General features: G+C 44.1%; 1 long non-coding RNA gene across 1 annotated transcript; it reads left to right on the forward strand.

The window, feature by feature from the left end:
* Positions 1–17,116: 17,116 nt before the first annotated feature.
* LOC121144139 lies at positions 17,117–24,992 on the forward strand. The gene is made up of 3 exons (XR_005881444.1): positions 17,117–17,328; positions 22,230–22,350; positions 24,728–24,992. It is a non-coding gene; the product is annotated as an uncharacterized LOC121144139 (long non-coding RNA).
* Positions 24,993–25,783: the final 791 nt, after the last annotated feature.

The raw sequence follows: 25,783 nt of genomic DNA on the forward strand, positions 1-25,783 counted from the left end.
TAGACCTATTTCTGCAGGCATTATGGAGTGGATTAGCCTATATTCTAGTAAGACTTTAACATCCACAGTAATACATTCACTTACAGAAGTATAGAGGTATCTGTTCTGTTGAATGCTCTGGTTTTTAGAGTTATTTTTTTTAATACCAAATAAAGTATCTGAAACTATTTTCGTCTTGAACCTGGCATTTCAGTTATTTCATCTGTCATAAATAAATGAACTTAGTGTGCGTGCGCGTGCGTGCGTGCGTGCGTGCGTGCGTGCGTGCGTGTGTGTGTGTGTGTGTGTGTGTGTGTGTGTGTGTGTGTGTGTATGTGTGTGTATAATGCTTAAAATCAGACCAGGACTTCACATGCATGGCAGGCAAATGCTCTATCACCAAGCTACATGTCCAGCTCTTGGTGTTTTGAGACAGGCCTTCACTATGTAGCTTAGGTTGCCCTTAGACTTGCTGGCCTTGGACTTCCTCTGTTATCCTGGCTCCAACTCACAAGTTCTGGATTATAACTGTATGCCACCAAACCTAACCTTTTTTTATGTTTAATGAACAATGATTTCTAAGATTTTGGTTTGGTTTGGGTTTGGGCTTGTTTGTTTTGTCATCAGATTTCTTTATATTAACTTTAGACCTGGCTGGTTTTCTTACCATATTTCTATATATTATAAAGCTCTGTGATAATTTTTTTAAATGTGATGAAATACCATGACCAAAAGCAACTTGGGGAAAAAAGGGTTTATTTGGTTTATATATCCTGAATCACTGTCCATTGAGGGAATCCAAGGCAAGAACTCAAAGCAGGGCAGGAACTAATGCCGAGATCACTGAGAGGCACTGCTTACTGGCTTGCTCATACACACATGACTTTCTCAGACTGCTTTCTTAGAGAACCCAATACCATCAGCCCAGTGTTGGCCCTCCCTCATCAATCACTAATTAAGAAAATGCCCTGTAGGCTTTCCTATAGCACAATCTTATTGATGCATTTTCTCAATAAGATTTACTCCTCAACTGGGCACAGTGGTGCACGTCTTTAATCCCAGCACTTGGGAGGCAGAGGCAGGCAGTGAGTTTGAGGCCAACCTGGTATACAGAGCAAGTTCCAGGACAGCCAAAGATACACAGAGAAGCCCTGTCTTGAAAAAAAAATTGAAATTCAACGTAACATACTCAGATTCAGATTCATTCTCTCTCTCTCTCTCTCTCTCTCTCTCTCTCTATATATATATATATATATATATATATATATATATATCTGATCTCGCTGAGGTCAGAGGCAGAACAAACTTGCTGTGATTTCTCTTTGTTTCTGTTCTTTGATTTTTCTGTTGTCATTAAAGCTGGCTCTCATCATGGTTACCCATAGTTTCCATTTTCCTTTGTTCATATTACACAAGAGAAGGACACCTTTTGGAGTAAGAAGCAGTCTCCCCAGAAGCCCCCAGCATATAATATTTTATGTCTAATTAGTCTAAAATGATTAATAATGTCAAGAGAAGAGGTAAATTCACTGAGTGAGTTGGCAAATTGACTAAGTCAGTGAACCCGCTGACAACAGTCTCACCAGGACCCACTTCCGGAAGTGAGTCTTGATCCATGACTGAAATTAGGAAAAGGTGCTTCACAAATGAACACTTGTGGAATTGACATTAAAAGGGTCAAAAATCGATTCAGGACAGCAAACATAACACCCACTACAGAAATCAACACTGGGCGATTTTGACCTAAGTTCAGGGAGAGATGGCCAAGCCCAGGGCAAGAAGTCAGTGAAGTTCAGAGACGTGGACAGACTCAAACGCTGCTCAAAAGGCAGGTGGATGGTGCTTGATACCCACCTACCTGGAAAGCTTGGAAAGCGGGGACCAAGCACAGATGACTCCAAAACAGAGGCTTTCTCTTCCAGGCTGCCTGCCACAGGTTAGCCTAAACGTTTCCAAATGTACTAGCTCTAGGTTTTTACAACATTGAATAAACTAGCCTGAGGGGTTCACTCTGGTTCCTCTGGAGGCTGACTCTTAGGTGTCCTGCTGTGAGGAATTACTTTTCTCTGCCCCACTCCTTCAAAAAATTTTCATCTCTACGTTAGCGTCTTCATGCTCTGTACTAGGCAAACATTGACTTAGCACCACCATTGGTGAACATGTTCAAGTTTAAAATCATTTCAATGTAGTTTTGAACTGTTGGAAACTGGGCTGTTTAGAATTGTAGACAAAGCAGGAGTGGCTCTTCTACAGACAATTGCCCTGTGACCCTTTTGGGTTAGCGATTCCAGGTGTCAATTTAAACTACTCACTCTTCTAGTCACAGTGGTTCATTCATATGGTGTCTTTGGGGAGGGGGGTATATCTAGTTTCTAAACATTTCTTCCGTTCAATTTCCAGCATCAGTACGTACTCACACAAACCCAAGGTCAAGGCAGCTGAAATCCCAGTATCTTAGGGTTTCTATTGCTGCAGCTCTTATAAAGGAAAACATTCAACTATGGTGGTTTACAGCTCAGAGGTTTAGTCTGTTAGCATCATGGTGGGAAGCATGGCAGCATGTAGGCAGACACAGTGCTAGCTAGGGAAGGAGCCGAGAGTTCTACATCCGGATCAGCAGGCAGCAAGAGAAGAAAGTGAGCCACTAGACCTGGCTTGAGCTTCTGAGACCTCAAAGCCCACCCCCCTAGTGACGTACTTCCTCCAATAAGGCCACACCTCTTAGTAGTGCCTCTTCATGGACCTTCAAGGTTGCAGACCGGAGGATAACCGTGCTCCAATAAGTTGCCCTACACCCGTGTACAGGAAGCTGAGGAGGAATAGTCGGGGAGGGGCTAGGAGAGACATTGGAGGGAAGGGAACCGGGAAGCGGATTTAATCAAAATGCAGCACATGAATGTGTGAAATTCTCAGTCACTGAAGCAGCCACAGGAATGAGGATGGGGATGTCGTTTCTACCCTGGACCCTGCCTCCACTGGCACCAGCTCTGTCGCTGACCTTGCTGCAATCCGATCATAGGCTCCAAGGTGAGATCTCAGGTGGCTGGCACAAGACCTCCAGTCCCCAGCCGATTGTTGAGTTAGACACTTGACTCCAAGGTACAGTGGCAGGGGTCAGCTTTGCCTGCCCACATGAATTGTTTTAAACACAGATAAAACATAAGAAACAATGGTTCTCACCCCTGATCATAACGCAATCTCTGAAGCAGAGAAAACAACTGTGAGCCCCATTTCACTGCCTAAAGAGAGGGCTCTGCCATGACTCTGGAACTGGGAAGCCAGGTGAATCTCACGTTTTTGCTGAGCTCAGGGTCTGGGGACGCTGAGGCAATAAGAATCAGTGTAGCATATCAAGAAGGAAACTGCAGCCTACAGGGATTATAGATGTCTCCCCTTCAAGGGAATCTGAGTGTGTGTGTGTGTGTGTGTACAACTGAAATGAGAGCTTTGAAAAAAATACAAATTTCCATCATTTTTTAGCATACTCATATTCTGATTTGCAAAACAAACACAAAAGCACCAAAATTTTTTAAATGTGCCAGTAAAAATCCCATCTTTCCTCCCATGGGCCACCCTGTGGGCGTCTGTCAGTTAAGACCCTTAACCAATACTCCTTACAATTCTACTTCTCGGTTTGTCTTTAGAAATCAAGAAAGGCTTCCAGTATTTTTTTGGTTATGAGAGGGTTTATCATTTTAATGCTTATAAATGACAAAAGTTAGAAACAAGCTAGGCAAATATTTTTCTACGTAATTATGATGACATTCATTCTATAAAATACTGTGTAATAACTAACAGGGTGTTTCACTGTCTTGCCTGTTGACACAGAAATATGCCCATAAATACTGAAGTTTTAAAACCAGGTAGCAAAGCAGATTGGTGCAGAATTTCTGAATAAAAACAGAACATATATATGAAGTCTGGAAAGCTGTATCTCCAAATCCCAGTATTTCTTTTTGCTGGCTGATAGACTTCCAGGAGAGTGTGTGTGTGTGTGTGTGTGTGTGTGTCTGTGTCTGTGTCTGTGTCTGTGTCTGTCTGTCTGTGGTGTCTCTGTGTGTACCCCAGTCTCAAGATTTAAAAAAACAGGAACTGGGTACATCTACAGCCAGCTGAATAATTCATCTCTAATCAGTGTCATTTAGTGCATCAAGACAATTGTACACATTGACTAAGGAAATGACAGCTTTCCCACTAATGTCGTCAGGGAGAAGTGTTGCATAGTTAAAATGATATGCCTGATAGGATAGGAGAAGAGCAGTTTTACACATTCACTGAGATAAACTGGAACAGCCTTCCAAGTGTCTGGCTGATCCAGTGCCTTGGCAAACACGGACAGTGACCTATGTCCGGAGGGAAAGAACACGTGTCATGCCTAACAATTTGATGTCCCAGATTTACCAGAACAGACATGATTTCTTTCTTTGCTTTTCCATAGCTAAGGTCATTCCTTTGTTGTCATCTGACTTTCATGACCTGGACGATTTTTTTGTTCCTGTAAAAAAAAAAAATTGTGTATTTAAGTAAACGATCTGTGACTAGCTTACAAATTATAATTTAAAGACAATTTTCAGATTCATTTTATCTTATGTTTATGAGTGTTTTGCCTGCCTGCATCTAAGGATAGGAGAGGTATCAGACCCCCTGGAACTGGAGTGACAGACAAGCCTGAGCTGAAAACTAAAATCAGATCCTCTGCAGGAGAATTAAGTGTTCTTAACCACCAAGCCATCTCTCCAGTCCCAAAATTACAATTTTCATTTTGAAAAAGATGACCACCAAGGCAGTAAGGCTGGATCAGCTAACGCCCAGACAGGGTAACTTCACACCGTTACGCACAGCAAACTGACAGGAGATATGAATGTCCTAGATGTTAGACATCCCGTGGGGGCTGGAGCGATAGCTCTGTGGCAGCACCTGCTGCAGGAGACAGGAGTCCCTTTTGAGCACCCACATTAGGTGGCCCGAAACCTCCTGTGACTCCAGGCCCAAGGCAAGTTTTCTGGTCTCTGGCAGTACCCTTATACGGATGACTATACACACAAACGCATAAACAAAAATAAATGAGTAGTTTTTAAAATCCACGTGGGCCAGCCATGGTGACACACATATTTAATTCCAGCACCATGGAGGCAGAGGCAGGAGGATCTCTTTGAGTTTCAGAGCAGCCAGAACCACGCAGTGAGATTCTGTGTACCAGAAACTACAATGTTGAAGTTTCAGTTTGAGTCATAAATATTTATGGTCCAGAACACAATGGGTGACTATAGTTCATCATAACCTATTCTATATCTTATGAGGAACTAGAAGAAGGGACCTCGAAGGCTCCCGAAACGGAGGCCTGAGGAGATGCAAGAGCTAATTACCCTAAGTGGGTCAGAGTATATTCCATACACATGTTGGAATATCACAATGGACCCCACCGACACACAAAATTAGTTCATGTTAACAACAAATAAAATAATACTATGTAAGTTAAAAATATAGGAAACGGAGCTGTCCTGCAGAAGCCTTAGCAATTTGGTTTGTTAGTCTTGCTTTTACTTATTGCGGAAAAATTAGAATAATAAATGGTGAAATTTACTAAGTTTCCTAGTAAAAAGAAGGTTGGTATGGTGGGCATACATGTAAATTCAACACTTGAGAAATGAGTTTTAGGTCAGCCTGGACTATATGAAAAGGTCCTTTCCTCCCCCTGAAGAAAGCAATGTCAGCCGGGCGGTGGTGGTGCAAGCCTTTAATCCCAGCACTCGGGAGGCAGAGGCAGGTGGATCTCTGTGAGTTCGAGGCCAGGCTGGACCGACAACCTCCAAAACAATACAGAGAAACCCTGTCTCGTAAAAACCAAAAAAAAAAAAAAAAAGCAATGTCAGCATATTGTGTTTTTCCATACTGTGAAGAACAGACTCTGTTTTCCCATATATGATGAAGAATGTCCCAGAACGAATCATCAGCAAAATAGCATCCCCCTTTTTAGTCTCGCACAGGGTTACGAGAGGTCAGAATGAGGTCATCGTCAGAGTAGAGAGGACGAACTCTATCACACGCGGAGACAGTGAAGCATAGGGCCAGAAAGAGAAGCCACGGCCTGATGCTATTGGGTATGAAACTGATTAAGTGGAGCTGGGCCCGGGGAGCTGCAGCAGCAGGCAAGAGTAAGACTACCACCATAATTTTTGGGCCAAATTGGAAGCAAGCTTTATTAAATACTGGCTAGGACAATGGACACTGGTCAGATGCATACATGGGATTCCCAGAGTACGGCCATGAATTACATTAGTCAGGAGCTTACAAAGGCAAAAGCCACAAGGCTGTAGCCTTCCTGCCTTCTTCCAATCCTGATGAACTTGTTGCCTGTGTGCCTATGTGATCAGGCACATCCTGTGAAGCTGGGACAGCTGAGTATGTTTAGAGAAGCAAAAACATGTGGCTTGTTACCCTACAAGAACAGCCCTCAGCATTCCAGGGAGCTACCGGCCTTGGGCAAGTGGGGCTTGCGGGTTAGAGGCATTTTTGTTTCATAGATCTCTTAAGCACAGTAATTTAAACTTCAAATGTAACTTAAACCATCACATTTCCCCACTGAGTTGTCTCCTGGATCAAAGCCTTTACTCTGTGGTGGGTACCTGTCCATACTGGGCTCTAATCATCATCAGCTTAATGGTACCCAAATGGAGATTTATGTATCCAGTCAAGGCATTAGTGATGCAAGGGCTAACAGTAATTAGCAGACACAGAAGGCCCTGTGATGGCTGAAATCAGAGTCACTATCTAGAAGGAGCCTGGAAATGAGAATGGGGACAGTCATTTATTTCATCTCAGGTCCCCATTTTTTTTTTTGCAAAGTTTTCCCAAGTAGTTTGTATAGAAACAACAATTTTCTCTTAAAGCCAATCAATAACCTCCTAGTTTTACATAGGGCAGATGGAGTGCCCTATCCTATTATGGAGCTACTTCAGCTAATTAGTCTACCTATTTATAGATCTTGGTCTACTCGGTTTCAACAGGTGCCTTTCCTGGTTTGCCAATAACCTCCGTAGTCAGCCATTTTCTTCCCTTTGCCAGGGAGTTTCCCTTGGACCTAGTATACCAGCCTTTTCTTGAAGACAAGAGGCAATGTACTCTCTTCTATAACTGCTTCCTACTGAAATTAGGAAGTCATTGTCAGGGCCCAGGAAAGCTGGAGCATCGGTCAAAGTCTGGGAGGGGATCCAGGCAATGGGGCATTCATCAGAAGCATCTAGTTCATTGAACCAGCTGAAGAGGCAGGGAGCAGCCACATTGGTTGGGCCGGTTCATGTCAGCTGTCAGCAAGTCCAGGGCTTTCAGCAATTTGGAGTAGTTTGTAGTCCAGAGCTGACTCCTGGATGGTGTCTGTCAGTCAAGCGGAAATCTGCCAGGACAGATACAGACTAGGGACAGAAGATAAAGTTTAGGGACTTAAAAGAAAATCTTACATTTAGAACTTGTAGGTCCATAGTTCTGGAAGTTGGGGGAGGGGAGGAGTCCCAAAACCAGGAGAGAAAGAGAGAGACAGAGACAGACAGAGAGAGACAGAGAGAGAGAGACAGAGAGAGAGAGAGAGAGAGAGAGAGAGAGAGAGAGAGAGAGAGAGAGAGAGAGAGAGAGAGAGATCCCGCACTCAGGAATAGGCAGGTGTGGAATCTTAGGCAACTGATTGACAGGAGTACTTACCTCCAGGCCATTTGACATATGAGAGATGAATCTAAGCCTTACAACTCCTTTGACTCATTGAAGTTTACATGAATTTTCTAGTTTACAAAAAAATAAAAGTTTTAGATGTGTTAGCATTACCAGTGTGTATAATCTGTGCTGAAATCTACATTGTGAAAATAAATTAAAAAAAAAAAACAGCTAACAGGTATGTGGTACTCTCACGCTCTTCCTGCTGCCTGAGGATCTAGACCGAGAACTCTCAGCTCCTTCTCCTGGACCAGGTCTGCCCGTGTGCCGCTGTGTCCCAGCATGAGGATAGTGGACTGAACCTCTGAACTGTAAGCCAGCCCCAATTAAATATTTGCCTTTATAAGAGTTGCTGTGGCCATGGTGTCTCTTCACAGCAAGAGAAATCCTAGCCAAGATACTGTAATTTACAGCGGGAGATATAAACCAAATGACCCTAGTATCCATTTAAATGGCAGAGACTTACCCTCTATGCAGATGGTTGTCCTAGGCTCCCATGGTCTCAGTGGCTTTGCTGGGGGCAGTGGTCAGTCTTCGGTGTCATACAGGACAGCATTCAGTCTTCAGATGCTGCAAAGGACATCATCAGCCTTTGGCTGCCAGACCCAGGAGGTCTGAGAGGAGGAAAGGAGAGGGAGGACAGTGGCAGGGTTTAGGTAGGGCCGGAGGTCAAGGAAATTTGGGGGTTTTCTAGAAACGGTAAGTGGAAAACCTGGAACTATGAGGGCACTAGGAGGGAAAAAGAAGAATAACTCAGAAGGTTCCAGAGGCGGTGAGTGGAGTATACAGTGAGTGGTTGAAACAGGGTGATCTCGAGGGCCTCCTGGGTGAGTTTGGCTACTGCTGCCATGCACACATGGTGGGGTCTAGCTGTTTGGACAGAAAAGCAACAGCCCAGTGTGAGGGCCCAATGGGTTGGACTAGAGCGCCTGTGACCACGCCCACCTTTTCATCTGTAGAGGGCGCAGACCGTGGTGTTTTAGAAGGGGAGGGAGGACTGGAGCCTGCAGAAGAAGGAAGGGCAGTGGGAGGGAGAGGAAAAGAGGGAGGTGGGTAAGGGGAAGAAGGCTGGTCACTAGGTGAAGCGTGTGGGGGTGTAGGAGGCGGAGGGGCAGGCAGGGTTTGGGGAAGAGGGGAGTACCAGTGACTCAGCTTGAAGGCTCAGTGTCCAAATCCCTGAATGAACAGGTATCTGGAGGTCCTGCAACCCTAGTCAACAAGACCTAAGCTGATGAACACTGGCTACAGAAAGAAGGACAGGAGCTCAGAACCCAAAAACCCTAGTTTAAGATAGCTCGGACCACTTTTATGCTGGCAGAAATTGTCAAAATCACAGAGGATGTTGAAGACAAGAGTGCCCTCTGGTGGTCATTTGTACTGTTTATCTAGAACGCACTGAGGCCAGGTCACAGAACAAAGGAAAACCAAGTATTTGGGACATAAAGGGTGAGGTTGCTCCAATTTGGATAAATTTCACAGCAGATACCCCATGGGTGACTGAGGACCAAGTTTAGACCCAGTGCTGCCCATTTCCAAGCCTATTCGAGAAACCAAAGACTAGGGCAAAGTGTCCCACTCAACAACCTGGAGTCAAGAATTGAGGGTTGGGTAGCCTTTTTGTTTGTTTGTTTTTGTTTTTACGAGACAGGGTTTCTCTGTATTGTTTTGGAGGCTGTCAGTCCAGCCCGGCCTCGAACTCACAGCGATCCGCCTGCCTCTGCCTCCGGAGTGCTGGGATTAAAGGCTTGCGCCACCACCGCCCAGCAAGGGTTGGGTAGCCTTTGAGAAGGGCACCTCCAAACCCAAAGGTTCCCCAGAACAGAGACAATCTCTGCTTCGGAATGGAAATGGCTTGCTCTGACACAGCCGCTGCTTGGCAGGGGATCCTGAATCCCAACAGAGATACCCCGTATATCTTTAGGTGGTGGCTGGGAAATGGACTTAGCCCAAGTCAAAAGCTGATCACATCCGGTGGACAGAAAGATAAGAGGGAGAGTAGCAACCCTCTATGTGGACAGAGGACCTCGACCACTGGGTTGGGTGCTTAACACCTCCTGGGTTTTCGGCATCGAGATAATAGATGTTCTGTCCCTGCCCCGGTAAGTTTCTCCACTGATGCAGTAAGCCAAATGAAGCTGAATTGAAAAAGTATAAAAACAGGTTTATTGAGAAGAATTCCCAGGTGGGTCCTCTGGTCCCAGAGATAGAGGCCAGAGAAGTTGCACCCCTGAACTAAACCAGGGAGACTTTATAGTTTGTAGACGAGGAATGATGGCATGTCTGCCACAAGCTGGGTTTCTGCCCAAGTACGGTCAAAGCCGAGTACTTAGACTGGGACATGGACAGCTGTCAACTTCAGTGGAGGAAGTTGCAATAGTCCGCAAGAATGCAGAACTCGCTTTTTGGTGCCTTTTCTTTGTTCAGAGACTCTCTGAGCAGGCAGGGTTTGGGGGGCGGGAACGGAGGAATGGGGCCAGTGTAAAATGATTACTAAGTGCAGGGAATCAGATGTTTTGTAGGCTTGTTCCCTGAGTGAGGTAGAATGAGATCCAGTGGTACCACCCCGATCTGGCATAATGATGTTCCAGGTGGATCCTAGTCAACTCCCTAGGGCTTAAAGCACCTGATTCTTCGTTACATCGTAGAGCACATTTGCTACTTATTCCTAAGAAAGGGCACATGTTCAGTACATTTTTAAGAACCCAAACATCTGCAATATCCGTAGTTTACCCTCAGTTGGAATGAAAGTTTTACGGAAAATAGAATTTTAAGTAGAAACCCTTTGTCACGGAGTTCTGAAGCTATTTCTACTACAAGCAAGAAGCCATTTATATGATCAGATTTTTTTGATTGTTTTTGTTGTGTTCTTTCTTTTCAGAAATGTTGAACAACTCCTTTGTCCTTAGTGTTGGGAATAAATAACGTTGGAAAACCACAAACGAACATACAAACATTTGTTGGGGAAAAAAGTGTGCACAAGAAACCAAAACAGGTTAGTGGGCCAAGATGGCCTCTGTCTTTTATACCTGAAAATGTGGTGACTGTTTTATCCCATTGGTGGGAATTCAACTTCACAACTGACCCGATTGCCTCGAGGGCACAAAGAGACAGAGCAAGATATTTGGGACTATGGGCCCTTGTTTTGTGAAGAGAGAACTCCTGGAAGGAGGCTGAGTCTGCAGGAGCTGGTTGACTGACTGGAACTGATACTGTGGGGGAGATTGGAATGTTGCAGGTGGGGGGAGTTAGTTACCTTATCTTGGGCTAGTTCTAACCCTCCAGAAGAGCCATTCCTTGTTCGCCTCTGTATCAGAACCAACATCTTGTGACTAGTACATGGAAACCTTTTAGAATCTATTAACAGGCCACTAGCTTCCACCAACCTAAAAGCTCAGCTAAGCATCTGAGACCCGTAGGAAACCTTCCCTGTCTCACTTCTGCCTCTCCGATGTTCCCACCACTCTGTATTAAACTTGTCTTAATTCACGACTTTCTCTGTTCTGAAAGACTATAAACAACTTCATGAAACTGCTTCCACATTGGAATGTGGCATTTTGGGCAACCTAAGTCTGTGTTCCCAGGCCAGGGTCACTCAAAATGGCTCCAAAGTAAACCGTCTGTTAGGAATAAAGCATGTGGGGGGCCTTGGTGGTGAGGGACAAGCATGCCAGGCCGGCAGAGCTTAAGTGAGAAGTTTTATTAGAAAGGGAAGGGAGGGGGATGGAAAGAAGAGTAAGACACAGAGACAGAGAAAGGACGGAAGGGAAGAGGGAGACAGGAAAAGTAATGTCTGCACCTTCAGGGGACAGCAGGAAAGAGAGTGGAAGTGGGCGGGTTTTTCCTTTTAAAGGGTCCTTTGCACCTGCGTGCAGACCGCACAGTGATGGAGCAGCCATGGAAAGCTGAGCTGACCAGAGAACTGCCTGAGCACAGTCTGCCTGGTGACCGGGGCAGGCCAGCATAATGCCTGAATCCTTACACTGTCTCTTATTCCCTTTAAGACAAGAACTATGGGTTTTGCATCAATGCCTTGATGGCAAAAAAAAAAAAAAGATAAACAACAACAAAAAAGCACGTTTCTAACAATTTTCGCCTTTGTTATACATTTTATTCTTTTTTCTTCAAGTTCCATTAAAAGGCACTGGGCTTCCTTTTTCTGGATATCTAGAAGGTGCAGGATCTGTGGTACAGTTGTAGGGGCTGTTTGTCAATGGTTGTTTCTGTAACTCTTTTGACAGTGGCTGTCTCTATAAGTCTTTTGGTAATGCCAGCTCCCTAACTTACTTGAATAGACCCTGTGGCATAGGGGTTTATATCACATTCCGTTAAGATCAAGACTTTTGTTAGTGATGTTAAGGCTGAAGTCATTTCCTTTCATTTGCTAAACCACTGTTCCATGGTGCTGGAGAAGAGTCGCCTGCTTCTGAGCTTTGCTCCAATCCATTGCCACGAGCATGGAGGTCTTTAAGGGCTCCGGTTAATGTTCCCATCTGGGGCCCCGTTGCTGAAAACTGAAAATGTACATGCAGCATTGTCCTTCTAGAATTACACAGACCCTCACCCTTTTCAGCTAGTATCGTGTTTATGACTATTTTATTTTCTCAAGCCATTCAGCCAGTGGGGTCAAGTTGCTCACAGATCCCTCTTACAGTATCTTGGGCATAATGAACAAATCTTGGCTAGTTATAGTAGATATAACTAATCCAGTATGTGTTTTATTAACAGCAGGTAACCAAAGTAGAAAAGTCTAAGCTAAGGTGTGATTCCAAGTCTTAAATGCTTTTGAGATTCCTCAGGGTGCTCTTACAGCATCTAAATAAACATGAGGGTCAAATGCTCCTCTTGGGACTCAGAGTTCTCTTTCTTTATGAGACAGACCCCTGGACAAAATGGGTGACAGAATGCCAGAATGGAAGGGATAGCCAGCTGGACTGAAGCACAAACCTCCCGCCACCCCCTCATGCCGTCTTAGGATTTTTATTGCTGTGAAGAGACAGCATGACCATAGCAACTCTTATAAAGAAAACATTTCATTGGACTGGCTCACTCGCAGTTGCAGTTCAGAGGTTCACTCCACTATCATCATGACGGGGAGCATGGCAGTGTGCAGGCCATGGAAGTCTACCATCTGGCAGGCAAAAGGAAGTCAACTGAGACACTGGGCAGTTTCCAAAGCCCACCCTCACAGTGACACACTTCCTCCAACGAGGCCACACCCACTCCAACCAAGCCACACCTCCAAATAGTGCCACTCCCTATGAGATTACGGGGGCCATTTCCATTCACACCACCACACCCACTCTAATGGACCAGTAAATTTCAAATAGGGTTCCTCCACATCACCTTCAGATGTTTGCTCATGCAACCCTGAAGGATGCCTGGCCATTGTTTTAGAAAGCCTGGCCTTGCTGCACCAGGCTACATAGCCCACTGGAGTTAATTGCTTCCCCCCACCCTGAAAGGCATGAAGTCTGATTACTCCAAGGTGTGGGTGTTCTGATGGAAGCTTTCCCTCAGCCCCTGACATCCATATACTCAAAGAGTCTGTAATGTTCTTGTGAAAGTTCCACCTCAATGCCCCTTCCCCTTCTCCCTCTCCCCAAACCCTGCCCCATCCTAGAAAGCCCACCAAACAGGGCTCCTCCCCCAGAGATGCTCAAGACCACTCCCACAGGGTATTTAAATTGCTTCCCGGAAAACAGACAAGGGAATTTCTGGTCTTTTCTGTTTCCTCTCTGGGAGACTGGAAAATCATCCAGGAGCATTTTACCCATTAAACCTGGGCTTTTTCTAATTTGGTTTGATTTGGTCTGATTGAATTGCTTATCAGGGTGCAGAAACTTTTCAGTGGGATCTTGTAGCCCCTCAAGGTGGCTGGTGCCTTGTGTTTCTGGTTAGGGGAAACAGTAGCAACAAGATTCCACATGACCCATTGCCCTAGGCTTCTCTGTTTTGGAAGAGGGAGATCCTGCAACACATGCAGCTTGAGTCAAAGGGCCAACCTAACCTGAAAGGAACTATTTTTCATGTCTGCCATTTTCTTTATTACTTTTGGCTCTACTTTTAAAGATTTCTTCCAATTGTATCTTTTTGTGTTCTAGTTCTGTTGCTTTTGGGTCGATTGGTTGTTTGTGACAGGGTCACACATAGTTCAGCCTAGCCCAGAGTATATTATATAGCTGAGGATGACCCTGAACTCCTCCTGCCTCTACCTCCCCAGTGACCGAATTATTGGAGCAAACCACCACACCTGGCCCAGTTTACCCACCTTTAAGGGAGATTTCACAACACAACCACCTTGTGATTTACCTTGTGATTCCCTTCCCTCTCAGAAAGCTTGCCTTTAAATTTTCCCTAGATAGGCATATTTGTTCTTATTCATCAATTCATCAGCCCTATATGTCAAACTATACTATGCAGACTCAGCTCCCAGTCTCTTGTTTTTTCTTGGGTCTCCTGGGGTGGGGGTCACGCTACAATTCTAGGACAAATGTATGGTGATTACATTCATTTACTCCACTGTTTGTAATGAGGACTTTGTGTAGTTGTTGTTGGCCTTTAATAGCTATCACACTTGTCAAGACAGCAGGGGTACCCCTGAGTTATTGGGGAAAGTGTTAGCCCCAGCCTGATTCAGCAACTTAGCACCAGCAACCCCATCAGCACCAGCTACCAACAGTGTACCCTTAAAAGTTCTTCTGACACCACACCTGCTCTCTCAATCTGTCTCTGTCTCTTCTTTTCCTCCACCTTCGCTCCCCCAGCCTAATAAATTTCTTGGGTGAGAACTATTGCATGGTGTGATCTTTGTGGCATACCTTGGCCCTGACCAGCCAAGGTACTCTGCTGCATAAATCCTAACAAAAAGACCAGATACAAGTGTTAGTATGTCAAGATGTTTCCAACAGTGCTACTACAGCTAACTCATACTGACTTACAAAAAATAGATTATTTTATTTTCAAGAATTTCTTGAGTTATTGTTAAAACAACAATTAAAAATTACATGAAGCCGGTCGTTGGTGGCGCACGCCTTTAATCCCAGCACTCGGGAGGCAGAGGCAGTCAGATCTCTGTACGTTCGAGGCCAGCCTGGTCTACAGAGCGAATTCCAGGACAGCCTCCACAAACAATACAGAGAAACCTTGTCTCGAAAAACCAAAAAAAAAAAAAAAATTACATGAGGGGAGCGGGAGGAGAGGAGGGAGAGGGAACTGGGATTGGAATGCAAAAAATTAATTAATTAAAAAATGTTTATTTAAAAAATAAGTGAACCTACAATACTTATTATAACCTAGAAAATAAGCATATTAAAATCAAAGGTAACTATCCAAAACTCACTACTTCTAATCATTTCAATAGGCTTTTACCTTCTACTTAACTTAAGGCTATTTCATCCATTGTGTCTTTAAGATGAAAACACTCTAATGGGATACCATAAAGCTCCCCTGACTTCTCATTTAGAATTAGCTGAAAGGTGGCAGTAGTGCCTGGAGCAGCTATGCATACCTGTGACCCCAGCGATTTGGGATGATGCAGCAGGAGAGTCGCGATTGAAGCTAGCCTGGATATCTTAGCAAGACTTAGCAAGAACCTGAATCACAGTCTCTTGATTCTGAAAACAATCCCATAACAGTCAAACATGTCAAGAGAAAGAAGAGCGAGTTTACTGGGGGGAGATGATGACACAAAACAGATAATCACATGCTTATTTTTGTGTTTGCCTTTTAAATCAAGTTCCTGTCAGTTCAAGGAGACAGTCAAATCCCTGCACCCTAGACAGAGCCCAATCCTGGAGACTTTCTGTCTCTCAGAGGTACCAGTATTTTCTGACATTAGTGTTAGATAGGAGAAATGATTGCTTGCTTTCTGGCTTTGGGATTTTTATACAAGATCAATCACAAAAAGTAAGAATCAGGGGCTGGAGATATGGCTCAGAGGTTAAGAGCACTGCATGTTTTCCCAGAGGTCCTGAGTTCAATTCCCAGCAACCACATGGTGGCTCACAACCATCTATAATGAGATCTGATGCCTTCTCCTGGCGTACAAGCATGTACACAGATAAAAAAAAAAAAACTGTATGCATGATAAATAAGTATTTTTAAAAAAGTAAGAATCAGGTAAGAAAGAATCAGATAGGGTGTGCCTTTTAATGAGCACACGCTCTACTCACTGTATCCTGGACTGACATCTAGAATCTTAGTTTCTGTGAAGAGCTTTACAACCGGACTTAGTCTTTTACTACAAGTGAAGGTGCCAATTCAGAGGTTTGTGAAGAGGCTTAAAGCACTGAACAGCAGTCAGGCATTGGTGGCAAACGCCTTTAATCCCAGGACTCGGGAGGCAGAGGCAGGCGGATCTCTGTGAGTTCCAGGCTAGCTCTGGTCTACAGAGCGAGTTCCAGGACAACCTCCAAAGCAATACAGAGAAACCCTGTCTCAAAAATCAAACAAACACTGAACTGCTCAGTAACAAGACGAGTCTGCTGGAGACAAATCCTAGGGTGTTCTAATTGGACAGTGTTTCTGAAACACCAGCAGTCTGTATACCATCGCTCAGCTACCACTTTGTTTGCCTGCCAATTGCATTGCCATTTCCTTCCTGTCTTCCTTGGACTTTTAAACTTTGTATTTAACCCAGTCTTAAGCAATAACATCCATGAAATTATGGGTTGACATATTACACTGTCTGAATACATGGATTTATTTAAATGGATGCATAAGGAATATTAAAAATGTATCTGCTCATTGCCTAAAACTGAATGACAAAAAGAAATGAAAAGGAGAGGACCTGACCACTGCTAGGTAAGGTGGAAGAGAAAGTTTCTTATAGATTAAAGGGAGAGAGGGTCATCTGGGAGAGAGTCCAGAGGGGACATGACCCTGAGCCATGGGGGGAGTGGGGAGAGCAAAGGAAGCCAGGTGCAGCATCCAGGAGGCACAAAAGAGAGTAAGAAGACCAAACCCAACCAGAAATGGTTAGATTCCGCAGGGAAGGGAAGGGCACTGAGGAAGGGCAACCTAGCCCCCAGGGTTGGAGAAGTTTAGGGGAGGGGGAGGGGTATGCCAGCCATGAGGGCCCAGTAACAGGTAGGGACTGAAGGATGCTGGGAGAACCTGGCCAGGTCCGCTTTTATATGTTAAACAGGCACCTCAGCCAGTTGTCTCAGGGTTTGATACTTCACAAACATTACCTTAGTATTCTCCCCTATGTGTGCTTCCTTCACAAACACCGCTTCCTGCAGTGTGGTCTGAGGGCATTGTACTAACATAAGGCCAAGTGTCATATCGTGGGCTTGCCTTCAGTTTAGAGGACATAAATCAAGCTATTTTCCTGAGAGGTGAAGGGGGCCTGACTCACATTTCCTGAGCACATGCCAATGCACCAAACAAGGAGCTTTATAAAACCCTCTCCCGTGGTCACTCAATCCCTCCAAACAGCTGAACTGGAATTAAGCTTGGCAACAATCACTGAATACCACCAATGTCAGACAACTTAGGGTTTCTGCGGCAAGAGCAGAATCAAAAATAATAAAACCAAATTGCTGGAAAGCACCTACACAGCTTGCACAGGACTCCCAAAGCCAAGAAAAGCTTCCCGGCTTTTGTGCTGGCCTGGCTGGGGCTGAATTGTTTCTAATCTTTCCTGTAAGTATGTTGGGGGGTGCACGTTGTTGGGCTGTCTTTCTCTGCTTTTGAGTGGGAGGAATAATGCAGGATTATTACAGAAAATGGAAAAGGGGGCAATGGGGGAGGGTGGAACCACTGTAAAATTAAATTCATATCTTTGTGGGGGAAAAAAAAAGCTTGTATTTGGCTTAGGAATTTGGATACAGTCCAATGCATTTAAAAGGAAAAAGAAAAAAGAAAAAGAGACAGGCTCAGAAGCCATAACGACAAGGATTATAATGGTAAACAATACTAATTATTTCTATAAGCTGTGAAATATGAATTTCTACATTGGGTTGAGAGGTGTAGCCTGGAGACAGAACACTTTCCCACCATGCTCAAAACCCTGAGCTCAGTTGCCAACACTGAGAAGAAAAGTGTTAATGTCTAATTTTGGTTGCATTTTAACATATCTCTGTATCTTGTCTTCATGTCTGATACTCTCTTCCCCCTTATACTTGGATAGTAACTGGTACAGGCCCAAGCTCACTGGCACGTGGATCTCACCACTATCTAGACTTAAAATTAGAATCAAATTAGATTTAGGATGAGCAAATCAAAATTCCCTGCAGGATTTTGAGCTAGAAGTCTTGTTTTTCTCGATGAGACAGCTCCTAAATGGCATCTTTCACAATAGCCAGAAGTTTGGGACTGCCCCTGTTTTCATCTTGCTTTGGCTGGTTATGTGGCTCGTAACCTTAGCAACAGATTAAATGACTTCTGCTTGCCGAGGAGTCATCACAAAAGAATGGAAGTTGATTTTTCCCTCCCTTTCTTGGGATAAGATAACTAAGGCAGCACTCTTCTCAGTGGATTGGAGCTACTGTTAAACCCGTAAATTTCAAGGACAATCAAATTCATGACTGTCCAATTACAACAAGCTTTATTTAACACTGGCCAGGAAGATGAATACGGCTAGGTCCATACCCGGGATTCCCAGAGAATGGCACTGAATTAGGTCAGTCAGATGCCTATAAAGGCCAAACCCACAAGACCATGTATTGCCCACCTTAGCCAATCAGAGCATACATCCTGACAAAATTCCTGCCTGCATATCTCCTGCCTACACATGATCAAGCACATCCTTTGGGGCACCAAACCTTGTTTCTTGAAGTGAAATCAAGTGACTAATTATTTTACATGAACAACAGCCCCCAGCATTCCAAAAAGTTATCTGTCCTTGGGTAGGTAGGGCTTACAGGTGAACTTTAGCTGGTATACTTACTACCTTCACCTTCTTAAAAGAAAGTTTGGTTTTTAAATCTAGGTTTTTAGGAACCTGAAAGATTGACCTACAAAACAAGAGCACCTGAGGGCAAGAGAGAAGAGCTTGGAGTCGAGGTGATTTGAGTATGAAGGACTATACAGGAAGTCCATTGGCTATGGGATCTACACCCCTTATTGTGGCTTGGAAGCAACAGGAATCTTGACGGGCATGATTGACAGTTCCTGAGGACTGGCACTAAGCAGAGCCATCCCTGTGGAGTGAAGGTGCCCGCTGCCACATCTGGCAGGAGTAGATGTATCTTCACTGAAGTAGCCTCCTTTTGATAGACTGTGTAATTTGGGCAATGGACATCCCATCAACGAAGCAATGGATTGAGGGCTCTTGCTCCTCTTCCTCGTGGGTCTTCTCAGTTATAAAAGCCTCAATTCTTTCATGAAAGATGAAATTTGGCCCTCTAAAAACAGTTGATTTAATTATCGACTTTAACGGACTTGGTTGATTTAATCCTGGAAAACAATAAAATGTAGCATTTCCTACACATTCATTGTGTTAGTAATGGCAACACGAAAACCATCTTAAAGCTCTCATCTTAAAGGGAATAAGAGATGGTTTATTCTGGAGCCATTTTCAGTGACCATTGCCTGGGAACCTAGATTTGGGTTGCCCCAAATCTCATGTTCCAATGTGAAAGTAGTTTCATGGAGTTTTGTAGATTTACAGAATAAAGAAAGTCATGAATCGAGGCGCATTTAAAGCACAGTCGAGGGTACCTCAGAGAGGCAGGTACAATGAGATACAGGAAGCTTTCCTATAGGCCCAAGATGCTTTTGGGTTAGTGGAAGCTAGCAGTCTTCTAAGTTAGTAGATTCTAAAAGGTTTCTGTCTATTAGTCTCATGATATTAGTTCTGATACAGAGGGTGAACAAGGAATGGCTGTTCTGGAGGGTTAGAACTAGCCCAAGATAAGGTTACTAACCTCTGGACTTACAACATTCCAATCTCGTCTAGTCTCTCTGAGTTGTGATCTAGCTGTAGCTTCACACAGTCCTCTGCTTCCTGGGGTCTCAGCAGCATCAATCAGATAGTATGTAAGGTTCCGATGGGATGGGCTCTTGGGCCAAACTCACGTGCCTATCAGTAGCATTCACGTTCTTGCAGACTGGTGGGCTGCAGACCTTGTTGAGTGGGCACCACCTTTAATTCCTTGCCATGAAGGTCTTTCCATGTGATAACTTGCATCAGAACATCAAAGCCACCGGCAGGGTCAAAGTTACAGCTTCATGCTCTACAGTCATGTGTGGCATCTCATCATCTTTGTCTTATGCTACTGGTTAAATCAAGCCACACCTTTCACCTACATTCAAGGAGAGGGGCTTACTCAAGGCATGAATACCAGAAAAAGAGGATATTTGTGTCCATCTTTGTATCCACAACCTAAGTTATGGAATAATATTCTAACAATACTGAGATGTTCATGGAAAAAAACCCAAATATCAAACAGAGTATTTACTGCAAAGATTTTCATAATAGTATTCTCTTTTGAAACTTTATTTTATGTGTATGGGTGTTTGCCCATATATGTCTGTGCATCATTTGTATACCTGATGGTCTCAGAGGCCAGCAGAGTGTCTGATCCCGTGGAACTGGAATTACAAATGGTTGTGCACCACCATGTGCATGCTGGGAATTGAACCTGAGTCCTAGTTGTTTCTCTAGCCCCCGTATTAGTATTCTTTTGCTCAATATTCATACACTTACTTATAATTTGCCACTTCATTATATATCCTTAATTTTTTCCAACTCTTTGTGTAAGAACATAGACATAAAAATAAAAGATAAGCTTACTGTGAAAGTAATCATTTTATTGAAGGGGAGATTGATCTAAAGCATATAGTATGTAATACATATTAAAATGAGGACAGCCCATATTTGTGCTAATCATCTATAGGAATCTTTCCTGTGGATTTCACTTTACTCAGTGTGGTGATTTGAATGAGATGCCCCCCCCCCGTAGGCTCACCTATTTGAAGACTTGGTCCCCAGAGAAGGGTGCTGTTTGGGGGAAGTTTAGGAGGTGTAGCCTAGCTGGAGGAAGTGCGTTTCTGGAGGCAGGCTTTGAGGGTAAAAAGCCTCTCTTACTTCCAGTTTGCTCTCTCTGCTCTGTGCTTATACTAAAAAATGTGGGCTCTCAGCATCCTGCTCCAGATGCCCTGCCTGACATTTGTTGTCACGATACTTCTCTTCTGCCATCACGGACTCTTACGCCTATGGAACTGTAAGCTTAAATAAACCGTCTTCCTTAAGTTGCTTTTTGGTCAAGGCATCTTATCATAGTAACAGAAAAGCAGCTAATATACTCACTAAAATGCAAATTAAAACACTGATGTGCAAATATTATGTCATATTGACAAACATTTGAAAGTCCCTGTTAGTGAAGCTTGTAGGGGAATAAAACAGAGAGGAAACCAATAAATAAAACAATATGAGATAGACGCTGTAAAGAAAATTACAATGGGATGAAGAGTTGAAGTGACAGCCGGGCGGTGGTGGTGCACACTTTCAATCCCAGGAGGCCAACCTGGTCCACACAGTGAATCCCAGAACAACCATGGCCGCACAGAGAAACCCTGTCTCGAAACAAAACAAAAGAGTTAAAGTGACGACTGTGCAAACCCAGCACTGGGGAACTGTGCGCACTTGCATACGGAGGTCAGAGGACGGCCTCAAGCATCATTCCTTATGTGCCTTCTACTTAGTTTTGTTTACGTTTAATTAATTAATTAGTTAGTTAATTCACAGAGGTATGAGTACACATGCCACAGTGTAGGCCTTCAGATAACCAAAGTAAAGATTTTGCAGAAAACTGTAAAAGCTCAGACATGGGAGCAAGTTTGCAAAGTAGGCATTAGGAGAAGGCTGGTGCACCTGACGTACAAAAAGGATAAGGAGGAAAACGGAAGGAAATGAAGTTAGAGAGGTGGCCAGAAGCCATGTGGTAGGCCGGGCGTTGGTGGCGCACGCCTTTAATCCCAGCACTCGGGAGGCAGAGGCAGGCGGATCTCTGTGAGTTTGAGGCCAGCCTAGTCTACAAAGTGAGTTCCAGGACAGCCTCCAAAGCTACAGAGAAACCCTGTCTCGAAAAACCAAAAAAAAGAAGAAAAAAAAAAAGAAGCCATGTGGTAGGATCTGGTAGACTGCATCAAACAAAACTGTCTGTGATTGAGACTGGGGGAAGAGACATAGGAAGGGTTACAATCTGTGAGGTCGCTGCACTGTGGAGGAGGGGTGGACCTAGTACCAAGTGGGAGTAGGGGTCTGAATGCCTACTGTGAGGGAGAATCCCTGGGAAGAATCTGTGTCAGCAAAGCCTGGCTGCATCTTGGAGAGGTTGTAGTTTGCAGTGGGCACCTTTTAGGCCCCCTAAATCGTCATCACTTGCCCACCTCTGTGTCAGACCTATCATCTTCACTAACAGATTAAAAAACTCTTGAAATGTGTTAACCAAGCCCAGTTCCTACCCACCCACTGGCTCGGAGTCGTCAGAGAATCTGAGGCCCTGGCTAGGCTTCTCTGCTTTATTATAATGTTAATGTTACCAATGTATTTTAAGAAAGTGCCTTGATACATGGTTGTCTTTGTTCTGTTACTATAGAAACTTCATGAAGCTGCTACCATCCTAGAACATGGGATTTGGGGTAACCTGAATCTGTTTCTGGGCCATGGATACCCATATTTGGCTCCAGAATTGACTACTATCTCCTGACCCCTTGGAGGTAGGTGAGAGCTGTGTTTTCACATTGGTACTAAGTGATCAAACAGAACTTAAGATTTCCAGTCCCTCTGCTGACCATGGAACACCAATCCTTTCTTCCCCATCTCAGTTGATAGCACCACCATTCCCTAAGCTGATCGCATCTTCCCCCTCACAGTCCCTATACCCTTGGCTTATCCCAGAGAAAGCCCAAATCCATGCTCTCTTTCTATTCCCTCTGCTGCTGTTATCCTCCAAGGCACTTGACCTCACATTTGGGTAGCCATACTCTCTCTGTCTCTGCTTCTGACCCACAATTCATTATTCTCCACACAAAACTGTTGTGGGATAGTTTGACACTCCCGAGACTACCCAATAAAATTATACTTTGAGTGGGGGGCGGGGCAAAGTCAGTGACTAGCTGACCTAACTGGCCATAGAGAAGCCAGCAATTTGCATAGAGAAGATGCACAGGAAGGAGAGGGAGGAAACTAGAGTCTGAGCTCTGTTGGTTATGGGATGTGGCCAAAAAGCAAGGTCAGCTCGTTGCTCCTCAGTCTCTCTGGGCTTGCAGGTTTTCACCCCAGCCTTTGGCGTCTGAGTGAGACTTAATTTAAACCTATATAGCAGGGTCACAGCAGAGCCAGGGCTGTGGGACTGGAAGCCCCATCAGGCTGCAGCCTGAGTAGCCGGTGAAGCCCCGGCTGAGGGGCCATGGGGTGGCAGACAACTGAAGTATCAGTAGATTCATGTGCAGCCACTAAGGCAACAGAAAAACATCATGGAACCATGCTTTCTATTTTCTTTTGGAAGTATAAATCAGATCGTGACATAAACTAAAATTTCACAGGTTTTCTTGGCTGCCTAGAGTACCAACAACATTTCCCTATTGGCCCTATAACACTTTACATGGTTTGGCTTAAGCTCACATAGATTTCATTTCCTGCAGGTGGAATTTTGGGCCCCATCATCTCTAACCCTTTGTAGTTATTCCCTATGACTGTGCTATGTTATACGGCGAAGGGGCTGTTATCTGAGCCCTTAAAAGTGGAGGCAGGCGGGGAAGTCAGAAGAATTCAAACGGCAGGAAAGATTTGGCCCTCTCTTTCCCTGCTTTGAAAGAGGCTACAAGACAAGGAGTAGAAACAGTTTTCTTAGGAAAATGCCCCAACTGATAACTACTGAGGTCATGAGCACTCCAGTCTTATACCAACAAGTCTATCAAGGTCCAAATGACACTGGAACTGGGTTCTCCCTTAGCCTCCACATAAAAGCCCAGCTCTTGATTCCAGTCTTGTGTGATCCTAGCAGGGAACTCAGTCACGCCCACCTAGACACGAATATGCCAGGTCACAGGCGAGTGCTGTTTTAAGTTTGTTATGATTGGTCAATAGAGCAGCAAATGATTAATACAACTTTTTCTTGCTTCCTGTGTTTTACCACACAGAGAAGAGGTCCCACCTCTTGACCCCCTCCCCAATATTCTTCAAATAAGCTTCTTCCTCCCCTCGTCCATGCATCCAGCCTTTCCTGTTTGTGAAATTCTCTAGTCATGACTGTGTAATGAGTCTCTGTCCCACCAGCCAGCTCCCAAATAACCACACAGAGACTTATTATTAATTATGAAAGCTCAGCTGATGGATTAGGCTTGTTTCTACCTAGCTCTCATAACTTCACTAAACCTGTATCTTTTAGTCTGTGTTCTATCACGTGGCTCATGGCTGATACCTCTCCTCCTGCATGTCTTCCTTGTTCCTCCTCTCCTTCCTTCTTCTCCCAACGTCCTCTGTGCCTGGAAATCCTGCTTAGCTATAGGCCATTCAGCTTTTTATTAAACCAATCCAAGTGACACATCTTCACTGTGTACAAAAAGATTATTCCATAACGTTACTGGTTCTAACTCCCCTTTGGGTGACAGCTTAGCCGTCACGGCTGTGGAGAGTCTTTTACTCACTACTCCGTCATAGGTACATGTTGTTGATTTACTGTCTTACTTCCCTGCTATTTTCTGCCTAGTGTCAGTAGACCTCTCCTGTGCATAAAACATTCTAAGCGCTTTACATTTAAAGTGTGAGGCCATGAAATGAATGACATTGTCACCTGTGGTGATATTTTCTTTGTGTTCTAAAAAAAATAAAGCTTGCCTGGAGATCAGAAGGTGAAGCTAGCCACTAGTTAACCATAGAGGTCTGGAGGTCTATACAGACAGACAGGAAATGATAAGCAGGGGTGAAGACAGGAGCTCGGCTCTTTGAGGCTGAGAAGTTGTGCAAGTAAGGTATGGTTGTGGCTTGCTCCTTTGTCTCTCTGATCTTTCAGCATTTGCCCCTATATCTGACTCTGGGTTTTTATTATGAAGAATAATTAGCACTCATGCTACAGTTATCCTCTTTCTATAGATGAGGACATGGACGCTCAGAGATTGAGAAATTTACAAGGATCAGGAAGTCTTATCTCAGGCTTGTAAGTAACCTTCTTCATTAGAAATAATGAACAGGGCTCTGGAGAAATGGCTCAGCAGTTAGAGCACTTACTATTCTTTCAGAGAATTGGAATTGGATTCTTAGCACCCATGTTGGGTGCCATGTTGGGTGGCCCCCAGCCCCCGCCCTCATAACTCCAGTCCAGGAGATCAGACATCTGACACCTCTTGTAGTCTCTACAGATACAGCGTGTGCATCCTCATGCATGTGAGCACAAAAGTATATTTTTAAAGATTTATTTATTCATATGATACATACATATATATACATATATATAAATGTTTGTTTGCATGTATGTATGTTTGTAGAGGTCAAAAAATATCAGATACCCTGGAACTGGAATCACAGACAGTTTTGAGCTACCATGTGTGTGGTAGGAACAAAAGTAGCCAGTGCTCTCAACCTCTGAAACATTTCTCTAGCCTCATAAAATAAAATCTTAAAAATGAAAAGAAAAAAAAAAGGATCAGTTTTCTGAATGTGTACCATTGCCCCAGAATACATAGCTTTTCTCACTTGGCAGAATGCTTTGTTCAGATTGGTTTATCAGAAGATACCGAGCATGGAGGAAGCTCAATCTTATGTTTATGACAGTTAACTCTGGGCTTATCTACATCCCTCCGGAGGCTTCCCTAGCACTCCCCTCCATGACATGAGTCTTTCTGGTGATCTTCAACTACTTCTGCCTGCCTGTATTAGCCACCCTGTGTCTAACACATGCCGCCTTCTCTGCCTCTGAGGAGTGAATTCCCTCTGGCAACAGAACATAATAATTATTTCTATTTTCTTTTCTTCCCACGCTAGTTTCTCTCTGGCCAGCATAAGTGGTCCTTCCCACCTTTGAATATCCAAATTACAATACATGTTAGAGAATGTTCTCTGCCCCCTCTGAAAGCCAATCTCGCGTACACTTTTTCCACTGTAAGTAATAATCAGTGTTTAAGATCTCCCAGCTGACCCTATTGACTCCAA

This window comes from Mesocricetus auratus, unplaced genomic scaffold (genome assembly GCF_017639785.1).
Source record: "Mesocricetus auratus isolate SY011 unplaced genomic scaffold, BCM_Maur_2.0 Super-Scaffold_100014, whole genome shotgun sequence".
NCBI lineage: Eukaryota > Metazoa > Chordata > Mammalia > Rodentia > Cricetidae > Mesocricetus > Mesocricetus auratus.